The following is a 13,630-nucleotide window of genomic DNA, read 5'->3' as shown; positions in this document are numbered from 1 at the left end:
TCGCCAAAAATTATGGGAATTTTGAACAAACAAATAAACCTCTCTGCTTATGTATGTACATGTATGTTGATAGGTACACATTTATATATATCTAGACATTCATAATTGAGTTTAGGAGCGTAGTACAGTGTACTCCATTGAACGGAAACAATCTGGAACTTTTTTAATTTTTAGTAAATATTATCCACTACACTTTATTATCCATTACAGTTTATTATCCACAACACTACATTTAGACCCGTGAACGAGTTCCGTTTCAGGACATTTAAGGCCATCTATAGATGTTCCCCGTCTACCTGTCTGGTGCGAACGATAATTCTTAAAAGATGTTCTGAATCGATTCAAAGTTTACTTCGCACACGAAGAGACAACAATTCTTATAGAAAGCGAAATGGTTTACCGGTTATCCAAAAACATCGCACGCTCCAATATTTTTGTCAAAATTTAATCCGGTATAAAACGGGACTTACCCCAGAAAAGTTCAAATTTTCAGAAAGGCCTATATTAACAAACAAACATGTCAAACATCAAATATCGGTCCATTTTTTCGTGCCTTTCCCACAGAAATCAATATTTTTAATAATAATAACCCTCGTAAAATTTAAAATAATTTCCAACCTTCTTTCAATTTAGCACGTTTTGGTATTTCTGTCAATATCGCAACTATTCAGTAGTTGGTCATGATTTTAAAATGTTTTGAATCCAATAAAAAGAGAGTTCAACCTTTGCAAATCGGACTAACATTTCGAATATTTATAAATTGCATAAATAGTTTCCCTAAACTTAGCGTTTTCCAATATTTTTACGAAAATTGGATGAAGTGGGATAATAGGTTAATTTACTGGCACCTCCGCCACAAACGATAAAAATAAAAATAAACCTGAATCTCATTTAAGGCAAGAAGAGTACCCACGTCAATGCAAATTTCAAACAAGTAAAAAACACCTAAGTTCGGCAGGGCCAACATTTTAGTACCCTCCACCATTTTGAGGGATCTTGAACAATAAAAAAAAGTAGAAATATACCACTTTAATAAAAACCTTTATATGGTTAATATACGAAGACGTAGACCTGCATAAGTAATTTTTTGTCATGTATCGATTCCGAACTTCAAATATAAAATTTGAAACAATTCAGTTGAATAATGTCGCTATTATCAACAGATTTGAAACAATTACGGAGAATAATGTTGCTAATATCATAGAAATACCGAATATCGTTAATTCTCTTCCAGCGGGTGACGTACTCAAAAAAAAAAAAAAAAACTCCAGGTGTGGATTCTCAGACAATTCCATTGAAACTTTTGGCTACAATCATCAAAATACTGAATATAGGGAGGTACCGCTATATGGGGGGTGTACGATATCGTGGACTTATATAGGCAATTCTCTTCCAGAGGGCAAACTTTTCAGAAATAACTCCTCGTGGACCGATATAGCCCATCTTCGTGGACTGATATAGCCTGTACACAAAAAACGGATCTGTGCAAAATTATAGCTTCCTATCTTAATTCGTTTTGACTCTAGTGTGATTACAACATACGGACGAACAGGTCTAAATCGTCTTAGATTTTTACGCTGATCAAGAATATATATACTTTGTTAGGTCTAAAATTATTATTTCGATGAGTTACAAACGGAATGACAAACTAAATATATCCTCTATGCTATGTATGGCAGAGGGTATAAAAATCCGATACTATTTCTTCTGATACCTCCCGTACAAAAGGTGATTTTAAAAAATATAAGGATTCTGTATCGTCTAAATTTTTCGCATGTTAGTATTTTTGGTTGGTTTGGACAAGGCGGGAATACGAACTATATGGATTCACTGCCTTTCGCACCTCCAATATCACCAAACGACATCAAATATAAAGCAGAAATCCGAAATTGTCACTCTTCTCGAATTCGAGTCGAGACTCCTTCGAGTGAAAAAAATAAACTGATTATACTTTGCGTGCTTTCTTGGTTTTCGAGTGGGAGTAAAATTCTCTCGAAATCGATCATATTCTACTTTTGACGAGCACTCTACGTATGTGAAATTTTTCAATTCAAAACTAGAACTAAGAATATTTGGTATTTTCAAGCTAAATTCTTTAAAAAACCAGTAAGGAAAGCTCAAAAGTCGGGCGGGGCCGACTATATGATACCCTACACCACTATGCATAATTAGGAGAGCTCTCGTAAAAAGGTTTATACAGGGCATTTCAGAGCTGTATGAGATATTTGGTACAAAATCAAAATCTATCTAATTCTACTATTTTACGAACTATAGCTATCTCTGAACCGGGTTTCTCCAAATTTGACGTATTAGCTTCTAGACTGAATTCGGTCTTATGTACGAAAATTCATGCCATTTGGGCTGATATTGGCCATTTGATGCACAATTAACACGAAATCGGATGAAGATATATATGGGAGGCATATCCAAATCGGAACAGATTTTAATAAATTAAAATCAACTATTTTTGGGCTTTATCTGATATCTGGTACCAAATATCATTCCTGTGGAGTGCATATTACGAATGTGAGGGACTTAAAGACCAAATCGGATGAAAGATATATATGGGAGCTATAGCTATATCTGAACCGATTTTTACTAAAATTGGTGTACTTGCTTCTAAGCTGGTTTCTGTCGGATTTGCCAAAATTGATGCTATTACGGCCATTTGGTGGTCAATCACCAGAAATCAAATTAAGATATATATGGGAGCTATATCCAAATCTGAACCGATTTCGATAAAATTTAAAACAGCTATTCCTGTGCTCCATCTAATACCTGGTACCAAATATCACGGTTGTGGAGTGAATATTACGAATGTGAGGGACTAAAAAACTAAATCGGATGAAACATATATAAACGGTTGTGGAGTGCATAGTAGGAATGTGAGGGACTTAAAGATCAAATCGGATGAAAGATATATATGGGAGCTATAGCTATATCTGAACCGATTTTCACTAAATTTGATATACTTGCTTCTATATACTATACTTTGGTCCGATGTACTAAAATTCAGTCCATTTGAACTTATATCGGCCATTTGGTGCACAATTAACCCGAAATCGGATGAAGATATATATGGGAGCTATATCCAAATCTGAACCGATTTCGATAAAATTACAAACAGCTATTTCTGGGCTGTATCTTATATCTGGTACCAAATATCATTCTTGTGGAGTGCATATTACGAATGTGAGAGGCTTAAACACCAAATCGGATAAAACATATATATGGGAGCTATAGCTGTTTCTGAACCGATTTTCTTGTAATTTGTTGTATTTGCTTTAAGGCTAATCTCGGTCACATGTGTCAAAATTCGGGCCATTTGGGCTAATATTGGCCATTTGGTGGTCAATTAACCCGAAATCGGATGAAGATATATATGGAAGCTATATCCAAATCTGAAGCGATTTCGATAAAATTTAAAACAGCTATTTCTTTGCTCCATCTAATACCTGGTACCAAATATCACGGTTGTGGAGTGCATAGTAGGAATGTGAGGGACTTAAAGATCAAATCGGATGAAAGATATATATGGGAGCTATAGCTATATCTGAACCGATTTTCTCCAAATTTAATATACTTGCTTCTAGGCCGAACTCGGTTGGGTGTGCCAAAATTCAGGTCATTTGGACTGATAGTGGACATTTGGTGCACATTTAACCCGAAATCGGATGAAGATATATATGGGAGCTATATCTAAATTTGATCCGATTCTCAATTTCAATAGGGTTCGTCCTTGGGCCAAAAAAATATTGTTTGGAAAATTTCATCGCAATCGGATAATAAATGCGACCTGCATTTTGTTCACAAGAATGCATGGACAGACGGACGGACGGACGGACGGACAGACGGACTGACATGCATAAATCGACTCAGAAAGTGATTCTATGAAGGTTCTCAAAAGTAACTATGGGTCTATCTCGTTTCCTTCTCCATGTTACAAACAAATGCACAAAGACATAATACCCTTACCACTATGTGGTGTAGGGTATAAATATGGGTGCTTGTGCCCCCTGTGCCCCCACCTTGTCTACGTCCGTCATAAATACGAACTCACAGATCAGCAAACATAATAACTAGTTTCCACTCAATCCCAGCATTTCGAGTCCCACTCTTATTTTTAAAACAGCAGTAACATGAGAGCTCTCGTACATGAAAAAGTGAAAAGTAAACTTCGCGTGAAACTCGCACTCACCGAGCACTCCCGCTAGTGAGTAGAGTTCACTCGCGAGTAAAAACGAGCAAATCTGACCAATTATAGACCCTGTTTCAATATAATCTCTATCGGTTAATTTCTTCAGGGAAGATAAATCTTCAACTCATAAATCTAAAAAAATAACTTTTTAAATTGAATATTGAAGTTATATTCTTCACCTTCCCAAAATTTGTATCCACTGCAAAGGTGTTGCTTCTTCTGCGAGAGCATGGTAACATCATATACGGTCGGAATTAAGTAGAGTGCACTGTACATAATTTACATATGAACGTATATTTATACGTGCATCTACATTTACTAAAGCTTAATGCACATAGTGTTTTCATTTGATAAACAATTAAATTGAAACAATTCATCAAATAATTGAAAATTCTTTGAATTCTAAAATTGGACGAATTGATGCCAAATTACAGGCGACAAGCGAGCAATTGCATGCGCCTATTTTTCTTCTAGATTACCGTTGTATGCACAATGGCATGTACATATGTAAACACGCATGTATGCAGCATCAGTCGATCGATGATAATGAATTACAAACGGAAATGTTAAAATAAAAAAAAATTAAACATTTCAAAAAATAAACAAAGGACGAGTAACATATATTGTAGAAATTTAATATATTTTTGGCAATGCTGCTATTTTTGTTTCCATGGGTCGCATACATATTTGAGTTGATTTGAATTCAAATAAATAAATCCCCCCTTAACTCCTTATAGACTGAAATCAACAACTGATGCTGCTGCACAGTAACAATTTGGTAGTCATATGTGTCATTTTCATCAATTACTAGTAATGACAATTACAAACCCACAAAAAATACGAAAACGCGCCTCCAGATGCGCGTACACGCGCGATATAAATGTTCGTAAAACTAGCTGCCCACCAAACCAAGCTGTCCCTGTTCGATCAGACTTTGAACCGTAAGTCAGATGAATTTTTACGATTTTGGATGCGGGTTCGATCCTACTTCTGACCGAAAGTTATATAGAGTTGTTGACGTGTTGTGGAACCAAAGGGTCGGATGAAATTCTGAAGTTTTAGTCGACTTTCGAACCGACCGCAGTCAAGTTTCAACTATCTCTGAACACTAATTGTCGAAGGCATTTTTTGTCATACTATGAATATTCGACAACACAAAATCAGTTAAGAACCAGTAAAGAAAGTCTTAAAGTCGGGCGGGGCCGACTTTATGATACCCTACACCACTTTGCTAATTTAGTAGAGTTCCGCATAACAATTAAAAGTTTTTATTGGAGAATTCAATCATACACGCTATGATTATAATTATAATTTAAAGTTCAAAGGAGTAAATATGCCGAAGCATTTGTATCTTTTAAATTCGAACTTGTATTGCCCATTTGGTGCACAATAAATTTGAAATCGGATAAAAATATATATGGGAGCTTTATCCAAATCGGAACCGATCTCGATAAAATTTGGCAAAGATATTTCTGAGCTGTATTTGATATATTTCCCTGAATATCGTTGTTACGGAGTGCATATTACGGCTGTGGGTAACAAATATGACAAATCGGATGAACAGTATATATGGGAGCTATAGCTATATCTGAACCGATCTTCACCAAATTTGAAATACTAGCTTCTAGACTCAATTCGGTCGTAAGTGCCAAATTTCATCCACTTTGGGCAAACATTAGATGTTTGGTGCACAATCAAAGGTAAATCCGACGAAGTTATATATGGGAGCTATATCCAAATCTGAACCGATCTCGATAAAATTTAGCAAAAGTATTTCTGAGCTGTATTTGATATATTTCCCAAAATATTGTTTTTACAGAGTGCATATTACGGCTGCGCAGGACAAAAATAACAAATCGGATGAACAATATACACTGGTGGCCAAAACTAAAGCGACTTAAATCGCAAAGACAATAAATGTCCTGTAACTTTTACAAAAATAAACAAATCGTAATTATTTTTCCAGGGTTTAATTCACTTTTAAGAAACTAAAAATAAAAATACAAAAATAATTTTGAACGAAAAATAATATGTGGAAAACTAAAATGACCCAATTTTTGCTTGGTCAAAACTAAAGCAACTTTTGATTTTTTATTTTAAAATAATTAAATTTTGGCTAGTAGTCGATAGCATCACCATTATTTTTGATAGCAGCTGCACACCTACAAGGCATCGAATCTATAACACGATCAATTTGATCCTTGGGTGTGCTTTCCCAGGCACCCCGAATTCTTTAGAAAATGTTTTGCTTATTTATTTCCGAATCTCGCTTGATCTTCCTATCTACGATACTCCAAAGGTTTTCTATGGAGTTTAGGTCAGGTGATTGTGCCGTGACCATGACAAAACATCAATTTTTGACTCCCGCAACCAATACTTGACAAGTTTTGATACAAGTTTGGGATCATTGTCATGCTGAAACACCCAAATCAGCCGAATATCTTACTCAGCGTAAGGGAACAACGTGATGTCCAACACATCTTTGTAAACAAACCGATCCAAAACTTCCTTTATTTTATAGATAGGCCCATCTAGGGTTCGTCCAATAGGGTTCGTCCTTGGGCCAAACAAATGATTTGTGCAAAATTTCATCTAGATAGGGCAATAAATGCGAACTGTACTTTGTTTACAAAAATACATGGACAGACGGACGGACGGACGAACAGACGGACGGACGGACATGCATAAATCGACTCAGAAAGTGATTCTATGCAGATCATCAAAAGGAACTATGGGTCTATCTCGTTTCATTTTGCCTGTTACAAACAAATGCACAAAGACATAATACCCTGACCACCTTGTGGTGTAGGGTATAAAAAGCGGGTCGAATTTATGATACCCTATACCACCGTGTACATTTAGTTGAGCTACCAATTACAACTATACGTTTATTTTGGGAATTAATGTGAAGTAGATCGTTCCAATTATGATCCTTTCTTGATTGAGTATTGTAGCTTCAGAAAGTCATAACTTGATATTAGAGAGAACAAATAAATGGATCGATAAAGACCCGATCCTCTCGTACCAAACAATATTACTATAGAGTGCATTACATGATTTTGAGAAGGGCTATATTGAAAATATATATTGGTCCTAAGATTTATGGGAACCTAGTTGTAACAAATGACGTATTTGATTCCAAGATAAATTCAGTTGAATGTGCAAAAATCCATCCAATTAAGGTTGGTATTACGGAATTGGATGAAGATATATCCAAATCAGAACCGATCTTGATGAAATGGCAGATGTATTTCTGAGCTGTATCTTATTTCTGGTATCAAATATTATTGTTGTGGAGTACATATTATGAATGTAATGTACTTAAAAAGGAAATCGGACGAAACATATTTAATAAATATAATAGGAATCATATACATAGTATCTATATAGTCCGTCTGTCCATGTTAATTTGTAATCACGCTACAGGTCGCAATTATGGCCTGATGGGGATAGGGTCAAAATAGAACTCTATTGTTTTTGGAGATGATCGCAAATTTTGCATGAAGTTAGAGTTTAGGACTGGGCAGAAGCCTACCAATTGGGAAGTCACTGGAAAAAATTTGTGGGTAAAATAAACTATAACATTGATGTCAAAAAATACGAAAATGTCCACTAAACCGCGATTATTTTTTAACCCGGCCAAATCACAAATACATTAAAAGGTAACTTCTAACCATTGCAGTGATCCTGATAGCCAAGATATGGGATATATAGCAAAATAGGTACAATATATATGTAACCGAAAAATATCTTAGTTATTCTCATTATAAGTCAAAGACCGTTGCACTGATTTTCACAGTTCTCGTCGATTCGGAATGGTCTCTTCCCCACAATGGATAAAATCTAAGAAAATCGCGTAAAAAATGACAATAAAAGTGAATATTTTTTGTACATTTTTTTACATTTTTTTCAATTTGACTTACAATTTTGAATTGTACAGTTTCTAAAGTTTTTTACCACCCGCAACACTATGTTTGGAGGATATAATATACAGGTCGCAATTATCGTCCGATCTTCACAAAATTTTGCATGGTGGTAGGGTTTGGGTCAGAAGTAAAGCCTTTTGTTTTTGAAGATGTACATAAAGGGGCTCAAATGGACCCAAAAAATGAACAGAGTTAAGGGGAGGAAAGAAGTCTAGCATTTTGAATGACCATTGTATTATATTTATCTGTAAAATGGACCACAACTTTCGCGTGAAATTGGTTTGAATACCAAAAAAACACGAGGGAACGCGTGAATATTATGCAATTGTCAACGATCAAAAAACTAAGGGTAACATATGGACAGGACTGTATGGGTTTTTTTTTTTTTAAACGAAATATTCCAGAATGGATTTGGACATAAGGGGGCTTTCAACATATTGTAAAATTGTAGGGTACCACATGGTCGGCCCCGCATGGCTGTACCCTTTGCTTATTTATTTTATTTTTGCAAAATTGAAAATTTGAACTTTGAGATTAAATTCCTCGGCATCGAATGAATCGGATTTAATAGATTTTCATTGGTGTTACCTTTGTCCGATCAAAATTTGCAAACATTTTACATTTAATATTAATAATATCAGGCACAATCATTTTCAGCCGTTCTTAAAGTTCAAAAATTTAAATCAGAAGTCATTCGTATCGTTAATCTTATTCAATTCTAATTAACGAAATACCTTTGAAATTAGTCAAAATCTAGTTATTGGCATTTGAAAGAAATCAGGTTTTGACTCATACTAGTTCCAAATAACACCATTTGTATGGCTTACTAACATTTTCTGACATAGGTTCTATGTGAGTGGACATCTTTGTGGGACCACCCAGGTTACCGTGTGTGTTCTATGCTGTTGAACCAGAATTCAGAATTCAAGCATTCGAATTGTGTCGTATCTTTGTTTTGCACTTTGTTTTTGCCTTTTTTAGTATATTTAGCTTTATTCACATTGTTGTTGCTTGATTTTTGTGTTTTTGTCATTTGTTTACGATCGTCATGGCTGGCGTTGGCGCCATCGAAATCAACACTGGGCGAATAAATTAAAATTATTTACGAAATTTGTTTATCATCAATGACAGATAGCATCGAGCTCAGTATGAAATTTAAATTGGGCGAATTCATTTAGTCTTAGTCCACACATTCCAATGAATTAATTTTTCTTCTAATCAGATTAACGGTTCTTCGCATATCTCCCGATAGATATTTACAGAGTCATGCCTTTCGAGTGGCTGGTTCATAGATAAATGGTATATAAATACTATTCTCTTTGTTTAAACATATAATGGAAATTTGAGTATTACTGCAAAATTGTTATCGCTTGCCATTGATATTAGCTATTGTTAGTAAATAATAGAACAGAAACTATTTTTATAAATATAATTTTGATCATTGAGAGATATGTTCTTTTAGGATACTACACATTGTGTGAAAAGAACTCCTCGTGAATACATTCCAAAACTGGGAAAACTAATTATTTTTTGTTATTTTGAAATTTTAATAAAGCAATATAAAACATATGTAAGTTGAATAATTTGATTTGTAAATATTCATTATTTGGAACTAAAAACGATAACTTTCGAACACGATTTTATGTGTGGGACTTGGGGATCCTTATATTTATAAATGTATTAAAAGTCTCAAAACTCCTTTTATTTTTACCCGAGTCCCGGTGTGGAGTGAGAGGAGTGAATTGAAGAAAAAATAACAGTTAAAGAGTGATTTGTTAAGAGCTTGATAACTTTTTAAAAAAAACAAGTAAAACAGCTGTAAGTTCGGCCGGGCCGAACTTTTAATACCCTCCACCATTTGGTACAAATTTGGCAATTCCCAAAAAATAAAACCCGTTAAAAATTCTGTTAAAATCTTAAAAATACCGAATGCTTATACGACGACGTGGGCCTCCATAGGCACCTTTTGTCATAAATTATTACAATATTTAAATGCGAAACTTGAAGAAAAATCTGTTTATAATGTAGCTAAAATCGTCAAAATACCGAATATGGGGGGTACCGTTATATGGGGGCTATACGAAGACGTGGACCTACATGGCTCATTCTTTGACTTTGGATGAAGTATCCATTACGAACTTCAAATACCAAATTTGAAACGATTCCGGTAAACAATGTCGCTAAAATCATCAAAATACCGAATATCGGGGGGTACCGTTATATGGGGGCTATATGAAGACGTGGACCTACATGGCTCATTTTTTGATTTAGGATGTAGTATCCATTACGAACTTCAAATACCAAATTTGAAACGATTCCGTTAAACAATGTCGCTAAAATCATCAAAAAACCGAAAATCGGGGGGTACCGTTATATGGGGGCTACAGGAAGACGTGGACCTGCACAGATAATTTTCTGTCTTAGGCTGTAGCATCCATTACAAACTTCAAATGCCAAATTTGAAATAATTCCGGTGAATAATGTCGCTAAAATCATCAAAATACCGAATATCGGGAGGTACCGTTATATGGGGGCTATATGATAACTTGGACCTACATGGCCCATTTACGAACTTAACCTGCCTACTGGGAAAAAATACATGTGTGCAAAATTTTAGCCTTCTATCTCAATTCGTTCGAATGATAGCGTGATTACAACAGACAGACAGACAGACAGACGGACAGACAGACACACAGACAGACAGACGGACATGGCTAAATCGTCTTAGAATTTTACGCTGATCAAGAATATATATACTTTGTTGGGTCTGACATGAATTTTTCGAGGAGTTACAAACGGAATGACAAAATTAATATACCCTCCATAGTATGGTGGAGGGTATAAAAACGCATAAAATTTGCAAAATCTCATCGGTTCTTTATTTGAAACGTTAGATTGGTCCATGACATTTACTTTTTGAAGATAATTTCATTTAAATGTTGACCGCGGCTGCGTCTTAGGTGGTCCATTCGGAAAGTCCAATTTTGGGCAACTTTTTCGAGCATTTCGGCCGGAATAGCCCGAATTTCTTCGGAAATGTTGCCTTCCAAAGCTGGAATAGTTGCTGGCTTATTTCTGTAGACTTTAGACTTGACGTAGCCCCACAAAAAATAGTCTAAAGGCGTCAAATCGCATGATCTTGGTGGCCAACTTACCGGTCCATTTCTTGAGATGAATTGTTCTCCGAAGTTCTCCCTCAAAATGGCCATAGAATCGCGAGCTGTGTGGCATGTAGCGCCATCTTGTTGAAACCACATGTCAACCAAGTTCAGTTCTTCCATTTTTGGCAACAAAAAGTTTGTTAGCATCGAACGATAGCGATCGCCATTCACCGTAACGTTGCGTCCAACAGCATCTTTGAAAAAATACGGTCCAATGATTCCACCAGCGTACAAACCACACCAAACAGTGCATTTTTCGGGATGCATGGGCAGTTCTTGAACGGCTTCTGGTTGCTCTTCACTCCAAATGCGGCAATTTTGCTTATTTACGTAGCCATTCAACCAGAAATGAGCCTCATCGATGAACAAAATTTGTCGATAAAAAAGCGGATTTTCTGCCAACTTTTCTAGGGCCCATTCACTGAAAATTCGACGTTGTGGCCGATGAGAAGTCTATTCATGATGAAATGTCAAAGCATACTGAGCATCTTTCTCTTTGACACCATGTCTGAAATCCCACGTGATTTGTCAAATACTAATGCATGAAAATCCTAACCTCAAAAAAATCACCCTTTACTTAAGAGAGGAAGTACGGTGATGATCTTTATTACACAATTTACAAATATTTTTTTATGTAAGTTTACTTAGAGGTATTGACTCAGATACGAAGTCCAGATTGTCGGCTTTGCTACACCTCGAAAAAATAAAAATTATATCTATGTACATTTTAACAAAACTTTCCTCTCTAATAACCAGTTAAAAAGTTGAAAAGTCAAGCAGGCCGACTATATAATACTCAACACCACTAGTGGAGCTACCCGTAACAAATAAAGGTTAATATTGGGAATTTATATGAAGTAGATCACACCAATTATGATCCTTTTTTGAATGAGTATTATAGCTTGAAATCAGTTTTAATTTGAAATCAGAAGAAACTAATATGTTAGAGGTATATCCAATTCTAAATCAATATATTTGAATATATATCGGAGCAATAGATATGTAGGGATCGAGTTTGACCAAACGGAAAAATTCGGTTGAATATGCAAAAATCCATCCAATTTTGGCTGATATTACATATTTGGTGCACAATAACCGTGAAATCGGATGAAGATATCGAGTGGAAACTGTATCCAAATCTGAACCGAGAAATTTGGAAGAGGTATTTCTGAGCTGTATCTGCTATTTCAGTCGGACAATAAATGCAGTACCAGTTGTTTACAAAAATCCACGAACAGACGTGCGGATATCCATAAATCGACTGAGAATGTGATTCTATGAAGATCATTAAAACGAATTATGTGTCTATTTCGTTTCCTTCTGCATGTTACAAACAAATGCACAAAGACTTAATACCCTTTACCACTGTGTGGCGTAGGGTATAAAATGGAATAGTATGATTGCATGAGACTACCATCTAACTTCTACAATGGCTCTTAACGGACATCAGACCTTTGTGTTCAACATTTAACCACATGGGACCGTGCTACTTATGGCCTCTCAAAATATCCTTTTTGGATCTGCAAGAAAATGTGGTGTTACATTGACATTTTTTGGTAAAGTTTTCAATATTCAAATTTTAGTTTGAGTTTTAGTTAATTTGATTTGAGAATATCTGAAGTTTGTAGCCAATGTTATTTGAGTAGGGAGTTTTCCTGTACCTTGAAAACCATTTGATTTTGACTTGAGTTTAGTATCTGAGAAACAACTGATTCCTCATTACATGTAAACACTGCTGTAATGTATTACATAGCTTATAGAATATCGATAATAGTTTCTTTCATCCAGAAAATTGAGAAAATTTCGTTTCCGTTTTCTTTTCTAGCAAATTTTCCTTCTGGAGCAATCCAATATCACTGATTTAAATGACGTGATATACTTTTGTGATTTTTATTATCTATCGAATTATCTAGTTTCATTTTTTACTTTATATTTACTATAGTGTTCATCTTGATTAATTCATTTTCTAGTTCATCTGTAACATCATAGCGCGAATTTTAAAAAGTTCAAGAATTGATATAATTTGTTGAATTTTCATATCTATTTATGGTTTATACAACAAAACTTGACAATATTATAAACAAAAATATTTCAAAGAAACTGGCCCCAGAGACAAATAATTTAGATATAAAGCCATAAATGTATTGCCATTGTTCCAGCTGGACTGATACTATTGACCAATAATCAATCAAACCACAGCAATTCATTGCGGGAGACAATTAGTCTCTACTTCTTATCACAAAACAATGAAAATTGATAACAAAGTTAAACACTTTTGGCCGAGATATGCAAATACACATATTCACACAAATGTCAAGTTCATATGACTACAATGAGACCGAAGT

General features: G+C 35.1%; 1 protein-coding gene across 8 annotated transcripts in view; it reads right to left on the bottom strand.

Moving 5' to 3' along the window:
- Nucleotides 1–13,630, bottom strand: part of LOC101890768 (embryonic polarity protein dorsal) — a 59,152-nt gene that overhangs the window by 31,044 nt on the left and 14,478 nt on the right. The gene's annotated exons all lie outside the window — the stretch shown is intronic.

This window comes from Musca domestica, unplaced genomic scaffold (genome assembly GCF_030504385.1).
Source record: "Musca domestica strain aabys unplaced genomic scaffold, Musca_domestica.polishedcontigs.V.1.1 11, whole genome shotgun sequence".
NCBI classification, from domain to species: Eukaryota; Metazoa; Arthropoda; class Insecta; order Diptera; family Muscidae; genus Musca; species Musca domestica.
The sequence above is the reverse complement of the archived record's forward strand: the minus strand, read 5'-3'. Positions and strand labels throughout refer to the sequence as shown.